Source organism: Cryptomeria japonica, chromosome 6 (genome assembly GCF_030272615.1).
Source record: "Cryptomeria japonica chromosome 6, Sugi_1.0, whole genome shotgun sequence".
NCBI classification, from domain to species: domain Eukaryota; kingdom Viridiplantae; phylum Streptophyta; class Pinopsida; order Cupressales; family Cupressaceae; genus Cryptomeria; species Cryptomeria japonica.
Window position 1 is genome coordinate 198,275,486 of NC_081410.1, and position 10,952 is coordinate 198,286,437.

A 10,952-nucleotide genomic window follows, 5' to 3' on the forward strand; every position below is an offset into this window, starting at 1 on the left:
AAGTAGAAAATGTGTGAATGGTTGTTCACTATGGATTTGAGAAAGATTTCTTTCTGAGTTTTCAATTTGTTCATTTCTTTTAAAAATTAGTTTGTTTATAGTGTTGTAAATTGGGGGAAATTTGTAAATTTGTTCAATTGCACCCCTGTATGGTTTGGTTGCATGGGAGTGAATTGGTTTAAAAAAAATAAAAATGCACTATCTTTGTTATTACTCAGAAATTTTCTGAGTTTATTTTGTTGAGGGGTTTGTTTTATAATTATATTATAAAAAATATCAAATAAAATTTGAATTTGACTGTCACTGGTTTTTACTCAGAAATTTTTTGAGTTGTTGTTCTGGAAGTTGTATTTTACAATTTTTTTTGTTTAAATTTTTTTTATTTATAAATAAATTATTTATTTTTATGTGTTATTGGGGGAGTGACGTGGTGGCCCAAGCCACCATGTACCCCATGGGAGGGGAGTCGTGGCTTCCCGTTCCCATGGGGGCCGCCATGGTTGGGACCACGTCATGGCTCCCCACAGCCATGGGTTGTGGTGGGGGACCACATCGTGGCCCCCAAGCCATCGCCTCCCCTTTCAAAGGGGTTGTGTGGTGTTTAAATTAAATAATTTTTTTTTTTATATATTTTAATTTTGTTTTATTATTATTTAATTTAATAAAGTTTGTTTTATTAATATAATACATACATATATATATATATATATATATATATATATATATATATATATATATATATATATATATATATATATATATATATATATATATATATATATATATATATATATATATATATATATATATTGTGGTTAAAATAATATGTTATTAAGAAATTTAGAAAATGAAAAAAGAGAAATAGTTATTGTTGGGAATTAAATAATATATTTATTTTTTTTGATCGATAACATTATATAATATATTGCTTAAAATAGAAAAGTTTTACATTCGAAGAGCAGAAAGACATTCTGCCACACTATGGGGTCACGCCCCTATTACAAAATAGAACCCGACAAGACACCATCCCACCATGGCCAACAACCACAAAAAATGCCACTTTCAGACACAAAAAACCACCAAAGAGGCCCCGAACGACCCATAGAACCTATCTACTAAACCACGCTAAAGCCTCTTCTCTTGAGAAATTGGGGATTCCCCTGCTGGGTCCTGCCTCCTGCGTCAAGCTCCCTCCACCTGGCACTGTTCCTGGCCTGCTACCACACAGAGACCCACGCTCCACCACCTTCACCTATTTCTTTGGAATCTGGTGTCGAACCAAAGGCCTCCCATCCGCATCCAGAGGGGCCTCAGACCGAATGGGGGTCACCTTCCCATGAATCTTCACTCGCTCAGTCGGCCCCAATTTACGCACAAAATCCACAATCTCGCCCCAACCTTTCCTTGTGTCCTCCACCTGCAGTGCAACCGGCCAGGAAGCCGACCACTTCCTGCAAACCACCCGCCCATTTGGATCTCAACACCAGAGATGTAACCCGTTGCACTTCCTCCACCGACTTTCCCACCTGCAAGGCCAGAGCAACAAAAAGCGACGAAATGTCAAGGTTTGTTCTCGGGACAACAACCTCACTGCCCCCCAGAAGTCTTCTCCATCCACTCTGAAGACGTTTGACAACCTATTCCTCGAGATCAGCCCACGAAATACAAGCAATTGCCCATCCAACATCAACGAAAAATTTGCTTCCATCCTTTCTCGCTATTGCAGAAAAGAAACCGTAAACACACCGTCTACCACCAAGCAGCCACCACAAAATGCCAGGAAATGAAACACAAAGGCCTTTAAGGTCACCACCATCACATGTCATGATTACTCCACATGCCTCATAGAAAACTAAGCATCATCACCAGTCACTCACACCAATCGCCTCCATCATCATCCATCACCGCAAGGCCACTTGCAGTAACATCGTAGATCACACACCATGAGGATCTTTAATTCCCACAAGACCATGGCTACCAATGGTCACTTCAAATCGAGCTCGGGTTCACTTTTCTATGATAAGACATCTAACCAAATTCAAAATCTAGAGGACTAAAATTTCTAAAGTCCTCGAACAAACTATATTTATTTTCCAAGGAGCCATTCGCTCCCACATTTGAAAGTTTGTCAGCTTCCAAGTTTGCTTCCCGGAGGACATGAGTCACTTTAAAATCTTCAAACCCGCCCAGCAAAAGTTGCATTCTTCAAACCTGCTTGTCTAAGTGCCATGTCGCCATTCAGCCTCGAGCTATCCCTTTCACCACAACCTGAGAGTCTCCTTCCAAATGGAGTTTCTTCACTCCCAGTTTCCCAGCCATTAGGATAGCTTCTAATGTTGCTTGACACTTGGCAACTTTGTTCAATCCATCCACCAATCTTTTAGCACCAATGGCCAGAGTGTTGCCCCAATCGTCTCGAGCAATCACCCCAACACCAGAAACCCCCGAGTTGCCCCTCGATGCTCCGTCGAAATTAATCTTAATCCACCCCTTTTCTAGAGGAGTACATTCAAGGCTTGATTGACCCTGATTCTAAAGATTAGCCCTCAGATGCCCATTAACGGGCCTAATAATATTTTTATTTTAGTAAAATATCAATATTAGTTTAATTAATATATATATTCAATTTATATTTTTATATGTATGGCAAATATGTATAATTATATAAATATTTTTTTGGTGTTTAATTTATTTTGAAATGGTTTTTTTTTAATGTGGGATTTCGAAAAGATAAATGTATTAGAAAACCTTAGTCGGCTGACATTTTTAAATAGAAAATTATTGTCAATCTAATTTAGTGAAGATGCGTATTTGATTACTGTATTCGCATTTATTTTCAAAATTGCAAGTCCTTTGTCAGAGTGTTAAATTTTGTCATGTGGTGGTTTATGTCTTGTGATGAGGATTTGTCAGTTTGTAATGTCGAGAAAGGGCTTGTTTAACCAAGTGGGTTTTCTACCGTTTGAACTCTGTGTACTCTTTCATGTGATTTTGGTTAAGTGTCATATGGGAGAGTGGCTTTCGATTGGGGGTTGCACCCAAAGTGGTTAGTTGGGGAACCCATCAAAATTTTGTTTAAGTGGTAACTTAATAATATTTAGGGGGTTTGGTAGATGAAACACTAAATAAGATAATTATGCCTCGTTCATGGTTGACTGCTAGTACAAACTCAGGATGCAACGAGAAGGCCTGGAATGGTAAACCAACAACCTTGTCCTCGCAAAAGGATTGTTTGGGTTCACATGAGACTTGGATGGGTCTAGGGGTTTGGGAGAGGTTACCAGGATAACCCATGATGGGGGTCAGGACCTATGGAGGCTTGTCAGGATAACCATACCAAGCTATGTGATGACACTCTTCCCTTATAGTCACTAGTGTATAGTTTTGTTGATTTCACCTATTTTGATGTGGAGTCATGTTCTGCGAGTTTACTGTCTGTGAGTTGATCCAATGTTTTGTGAAACCATGTAATCTTTCCTTTGTTTGCTAGTGGGTCTTAGTGATATCTCCTAGCACGGAGGGGTGGTTCTTTTGAGCCACATGGTCGAGTGGTAGTGCCACTTTCCATCGGTATCATGTTCGCTTCCTTCTTGCGAGGGTCGTCTTTGAAGGTGTTCCAGTTGCTCTTTGGTCTTGATCATCTTCTTGTTCTAGTTGGATTCTTTTGTACTCCAAGGATTCATTATTGTACCTATTTGAACCTTATGAGTTCAGTTATATCATTGTATTATTATGCCTTCTTGGCATGTTGTAAACTATGTAATTCATTATATGATATTTATTCTAGTCATATGTTATCCTGTAATTTAAATGCAATGTATTTGAGATATTATAAGTTGTTATATTTTGTAATGGTAAATATGGGGTTATTGAATGAATTATTGTAGTAAACTTGATGTATTTAATCATTAGTATGTAGTGAAATCAAATGCTATTATGTAATTTTAAGCATGTCTAATTCAATTCTTTAAATGAATATCATTGCAATGTATTAGGGATAGTTAACATGCATCATAAGTGGTTAAGTGAACCTTAGGTTTTCAGTTTCTTTTTAAAGTAATCTTCGTTGAAAACCCTTTAGGAGTATGGATAAGTCTTCCGCTTGTGTAATTAATCAGTGCAGTGTTATAACTTAATGCACCTTATTGATATATTATGTTTTAAAAAAAATTATTTCCGCTTTTATTCCTATGTTTTAGTCAGTCCCTTTTGGGTTTCTTGGCGGGGCATCACATTGTCTATTGTTGATTTGGTTTGATGGATGATCTATGCTTTCTTTCTTTGATTTTTCAATATTTTTTATTTTGTGAGTTTTTTTATTTTTAGGATTTTCTGAGGACATTTTATGATTTTTTGGATTTTTTAAGGACATTTTAGGATTTTTAGGATTTTTTCAGGACATTTTATAATTTTAGGATTTTTCAGGACATTTTATGATTTTTAGGATTTTTTCAGGACATTTTATGATTTTTAAGATTTTTTTTCAGCTATGCCCCCAGTATACAGACCTATATGACATGATGATCTGCATAATGCATGTGGAGACAATGAATTTTTGATATGACCTATGTTAATGCAATATGCATGATGAAGATGCATTTCCTAGTCGAACAAGGATGATTGTGTTTGTTCAACATTTTGTAATACACTCATTTAATTGGAGGTACAAAACATTTCATAGATAAGCGGTCAATCGATCCATAAGGTCCCTTGGAACATCCAAATTAACACACTTACTGACTAGGATTTACAAATGGAAATGCGGAAAACTTCCCCATTGGTTCTTGAAACTTCGATCTTATTTTGCCCATGTGAGTGGAAATGAGTTAATTCCTGCTCTTGTGTTCACTAAAGATCCTTAGCATCCTATATCACTAGCTACATGGATTATCCAAACTTCAAAAGCATCCCAAATAGAGCCTTGCTTCCAGCAAGCTTTTAGAGCTCCGACGAGGTTATAGGCTATAACTTCTCGAATATTGCTCTATTGCTAGTAGGTGTCCATATCCCCGATGGATTTATTTGCATGTTCCCATAGTCAAGATTTTTGTCACACTTTGTATGTGTGATATTTCAGTTATATATCATTGCTCTTTTGCCTTGAGATGGATATTTGGCATAACACTTTTTTTCTTTTATATTTTCTTGCCTTGACTTGTAAGTAATGAAACATACTTGGGTGTGAGAATTACAGCAACGTTGAAGTAAAATTTTAGATTTGTCACTAGTCATATGATCAGCTAGGTTCCTAGAATAAATTAGAGATTTTGTTAATGTGTTTGAGATATAGCAATTGAAGATTTTGGGTTAACAAGTCTCAAATAGTGAAATCACTACCCAACCATAAGTAAACCATCGTCACATGGTAATGTTGAAAATGAATGACCTTAGGACCTCAAAGAATTCATGTCCGAATATCTAAGAAAGGAGATGACCCTTGTTTGTATTGAATGCAAACAAATGATAAATTTGGATAGTTGCCTTGTTTGATTATTACTGCTATATGCAAAAGTAGAAATTTTGTGAATGTGATGCATTAAAAAAAAGAGACTATAGGTGATGTAGTGCTTTGAATAAAGTGATATGCAATGCAGAAAGAAAAACTGAAACTAACCCAGCCCTTAGATATAGTATCATTTAAGGTGCATGTTGTTCATAGGGTCAAGGAGTTTTGTGTAGGTAGTTCATTGGTCCAACATAAAGATGTCTTTCCAAGAAGGACTCGACTAAGTGTACATGTCCAGCATCTCCAATGTTGATTTCCTTAGTTTTTGGATTTTGTGATGAAACTAGGGTAAAATCTTATGTAAAGGATTGGATAAAGGGTATGGAAGGATGAAAAGGAGGTGTTGGATAATGGACCAGATATTGAAAGTTTGGTGCATGAGCGAATGGAAACATTTGTGGGATCACCATTGGAACACATCTTGAGGGATGGTGGATTGATGGAGGAAAAGTGGATCTCAATTTTTGAGATTCGGATGGAGGAACAACCAGGGATTTTAGGACATAAGGATCCAAAATGGATGAAGGAGGTGGTGGATAAATAGATTTGGAGGGTTTGGATGGAGGAAAAATCAAGGATTTTTCTTTAGACTATTGTGCTCCAAGGAGATGCTTAGGGATCCACATGGTTTTTGATTTTTCATGATTTTGTAGTTCCTTGGAATGCATTGCTTCGCCAAGTGCCTTAGGAACCCATATAACTTTTGATTTTGATTTCTTTTTCTCAGTGGGCCCTTGTGTCCTTTTAGATGGAGGGAAGGTGTGCGCAAATGTATGCTTTTGTTGATCTTGCATAAGGGATGGAGGAATATAGGGTCCTAGAATGGATGGAAGAGATGAAGGGGAAGGCGTGTATTTGGATTTTGGTTTAATAAGGATACCACCATCTTGAGGAATGCCACTGAGGCCATGACCCTTAATATTAAATTTAACATGGAGGGGTTCTTTCTCGTGAAGGTCTACCCCTTTGCATCTATAAATATTTTGACTTATAGGATCATGAGAGGGCTTTGTAGGCATGACAGATTCTTGAGGTGAATATGGAGGATTATGACAAGAAGATGAAGGGATACTTTGATCTTGACATAGAAGAGTACAATTGGATAGAGTAGGAAGGGTGTTTGACTCTTCATTTTAAATAGGATCGTTTGAAAAGGTGGAAGAGGCATCATGATCTTTCTTAGGAAGGATACTTTTCTCTTGAGATGGAAGAGGATCATCTTGGAAGAAATGGAAAGGTATAATGGGATCATCATGGGATTATAGGGAGGTAGGATCTTTTTCAACCATTGGATGGGATGGCCTTTGAGATAGCCCTTGAGGTTCAACATGAAAAGTTTCATTATTAGGTTCATTATTTGAGGGATATGATATGGATTGTTATTGAGAAGCCTTAGGAGATGGAGGCATCATGGAAGAGATGGAGGTTACATGTGAGCCATTGCTAGACACAGATTCATAATTTTGATCATGCTTGGTAATGACATCTAGTTTATCCTTAGGTGAATTTTTAGAATCTTCAATTTCAATAACACCATCATCAAGGAGGTCTTGAATTTTATGTTTTAATTTCATGCACATTGAAGTCTTATGTTTGTTATGCCTTGTTGGTGTAATTAATTATTCATCTTGTATATTATTACACCTTACTTAAGTTTACTTAGGTACATGCATATCATAGTAGTTTGGGTATGAGAGACTTGGGTGTTTGTACCACATTGGGATAGTGTGTGTAGGAGAATTTCAACCTTTTGTGGTCTTATCTTGTTGTTACATTCCACCTTCGGTGGGTGATCCACCTCACGTGGAATATTATATTGTCTCTCCTACCTACCACACATATTTCCCACCTACCCTTGTTTATTATTAAGCCACACGTCATGTTTGTGTGCTCAAATATCCATATAGCCTTGCCTATATAAGTAGGCTCATATTCATTGTATGTAATGATTGATGATCCAGATGATCAGTATTTTCATCTTGATAGAATACAGTTTATTCCTATCAATATTTTGTCTCTATTTTGTACTTTTCATTGAGCTCTTGATCTTGGCAAAATCTCACATGCCTATGATATTCATAGTAATTACTCAAAATTTTACATCCCCGTGTGGTCTTTTTAGGCAATATGATAAGATTGTGCTTAAGAAGCTCTTCCAAAGCCAACTCAATAGATTTCCCCAAAGGTGTAAACTATTTATCCAGGGGATAGATGTCTTTTTGTCTTGGTGAAGATGTCTTGTGATCTTGTATGATATTTTGATTTTGATTTTCAATTACTTTTTGTTCCACCTTAAGTAATTGTTTTAGCATTTCTTGAAGTTTGGTGTTCTTGATATCATGAAATTTGTCATTGAATCTTTTTGTTGGGCTTGAATGTCATATATTTATTTCTTGAGATCTTGAATTTGTTGAGCCAAGGTAGCCATGGGCTTCTTACTTTCGTCGAAATTTTTAGAAGAGTTCCTATTTCGAATAGGTATTTACAATCGACGTGACCAAGAGCTAGAAGTGATGCAGATGTCAAGATCAAATCAGAGCTAGTTGTTCATTTGATGCAGTGATTTGAGAGAAGTGACTAAGACTCAGTTTGGTTTTAGGAATGATCTATCTTGTATAATACGTGATCTAAGTAACTTAGGTTGATTAAGTTTGATAAGTAGTTGATTGAACTAGTTGAAAGATGATTGACAAAATCGTGCAACACAATGGTTGGGGTACACTATCAAGATTATTTATGCTCAAGATAAAAAAGACCAAATAGTATGCTCACTGTAGACCAATTGGGCAAGTATGATAGTTCTGGAAAAGTATACAAACAGACAAGTTCTAGACTGACAAAATCTGAAATTTGTACGACAAAGTATTCTAACTTAGATGACAATTTAGTAGGTTCCAGATGATACAAGTAGTTTCTCATACGAGTTGTTGCCTATACTCACACGACAGTTTAAGGTTCTCTAGATGACAATTTGTTGAGGATAATGATTATTCGTACGATAATGTTTTTAAGGCCAGACGACAATTCTCAAGGACCAGGACGATAATTCTGATAGGACCAAACGACAAACTAATAGGATGAATTCACACTCGTACGACAACAAGTATATAGCCGGATGATAAAAGAATAGACTCGTACGACAATAGATATAACCAGATGACAAAATAGTAGACTTGTACGACAGAGGACTAGATAGAGATGAGTTTTTGACAAAGACAGAGTTTTGATCACTGAGTTTTTTGATGTTTTTGATTGTTTTCTCTAATTTCAGTATTTCAGTTTTAGCTTCAAGGATGAAAACACAACAAACACGCAAGATGTGAAATGACTTCAAGCACAACATGCTAACCCTACAAAAGTTGGCTGAGAGAGAAAACCTTTGCTTGCAGACTCAGGTACACACCCAATAGCTAATCAGAATACGATCACTGAGTTTCATGTAATGGATTCTCAATGTCGCATTAGCTGACTCCAAACATTAATGGGGGCACGAAATGACAAGTATCTTGGGAGAGTTACTATCTCTCTTGCACAAAGATTATCCCCCTTTCGCAGGTGAATCGGGTAGCTTCTATCTTAAAGTTCTTAGTAAGGAATTTTGTTTGAAATTACCCCTTGAAGTCACGCAAGCATGATTGAGGCCTATAGCCTGACAAGGTACTAAAACAAGTTGTAGTCACATAAACGTGATTGAGATCGCAAGGCCCTACAAAATGCCCGATATGAGAGATCTCAAAGAGAAAACTCAAATAATCCCATCCTCTAAGACTTTAATCACCAGAGGCCTATTTATTATAGTGAGTTGGAATGCTCAGGTCCAATTGTACTCACTTGGGTCGTTCTCACATGGTGATTACTTTTTCCCACTGTGACATGCCTACTAAAGGTACACAAATCTCAAACTTGGAAAAGCTTCGAGGGTCTGGATTTCAGATTGTCTGTGCACACAAGAGCATACTTTCCTACCTCTTAGATTTTTCTTAAAACACAAAAGATAGATTTTTTCATTAACCAAATAGAAATTTAAGTGCCTAAAAATGAATTTAAAGAATGCACGATATTCACTTGAATCTCCTCAGGCAACCTGCAAAAACAACGAATCAGTACTCATATTGTTTTTGTGTGATAGACGTGTTCTTCGACAAATGTTCTACAAAAATGGGTTAGGGTGTAAAATTCTCTCAGATAGACAAAAAACAAGCCAGGGTTAGCATTAGTACCATCAAAATTTAATAAAAAACCCTAAAAATGCAGTCTGTTTTAATATGAGAAACCAGAAAATCGTATGATAATTCTCACCCAGTCGTACTGCAATTCACCACGAACCGTATGAGAACCTGCAGATTGTCGTACTAACCTTTGTGAAAACTCATACAAGTTTTAGCAGTAACTGTATGAACAAAATCTGAAAAATAAAAAATAAGCTGATTTGTAAGGCCGAAAATTGTAGTCTTCTGCCCCACGGTGGGTGCCAAAAATGTGTGTGTGAAAAGTGGATAAAGTCTCTGCAAGCTGTAAGACACAACACTTCAATAAATCATTGCATGCATGGTTAGACAGATATAATCATGAATATAAAAACCATAACAAATCGACCTATTGCCTTCTAAAAGATGCGAGTATAGACTTGCTCTTAGATTTGTCTAAGAAATACCAATGACTAGACTACACCAAGACGAAGGATTTAATCTATATGAGCACAAGATTAAGCTAAATGGATGTAAGATTAAGCTAGATGAATGAATATTAAGCTAAATGAATGAATATTAAGCTAGATGAATGAATATTAAGCTAGATGAATTCAAGCAATCATAATTAAACTAAGTATGCAAATAGCTAAACTAAGATGCAATAATCTCAAAGCACAATATTTTCAATGACTCTAGAGCAAAAACTGCACAATAACAATAAATCTCGAGGGTGTCTTGAATGAGAGATGAAGGTTGAATTTATAGATACTCAAAAGAGAGACCAACAGTCAAGATCGATTAACAATGAGCGGTTGAGATTCCTCAAGAAAAAATACAATCCAAGTTAATTGAAATAATTGAGAGATCAGATTAAGTTAATCTTGAGATAGATTCCAATTATAGCTTGATTGAATGCATTCAAATTATAAGTTGAGTTTGCATTGGAGATAAAAATTAGTTGATTCCATACACATTTATTTAATTTGCTTAAGGTTTTTATTTAGAAAAAAAAAAATCAATGCAACTGAACCTCTTTCCTCAAGAAAAGCTTTGATTTTAAATTTTAGAGAAAATGATTAATTCAATTTAATTCCTTTTCTGAAATTTCTCAAGCTATCTCATTTTTAAAAAAAGAAATATCTTAAGTTTGATTTCTTCTCTCAATTTAATTATTTTCTTTTGTTTTCAATTTAACTCTTTCTTTTGCAGATCAATTCCTCTTTTTTTTTAAATTATTTCCTTTTTTTGAGATTAAT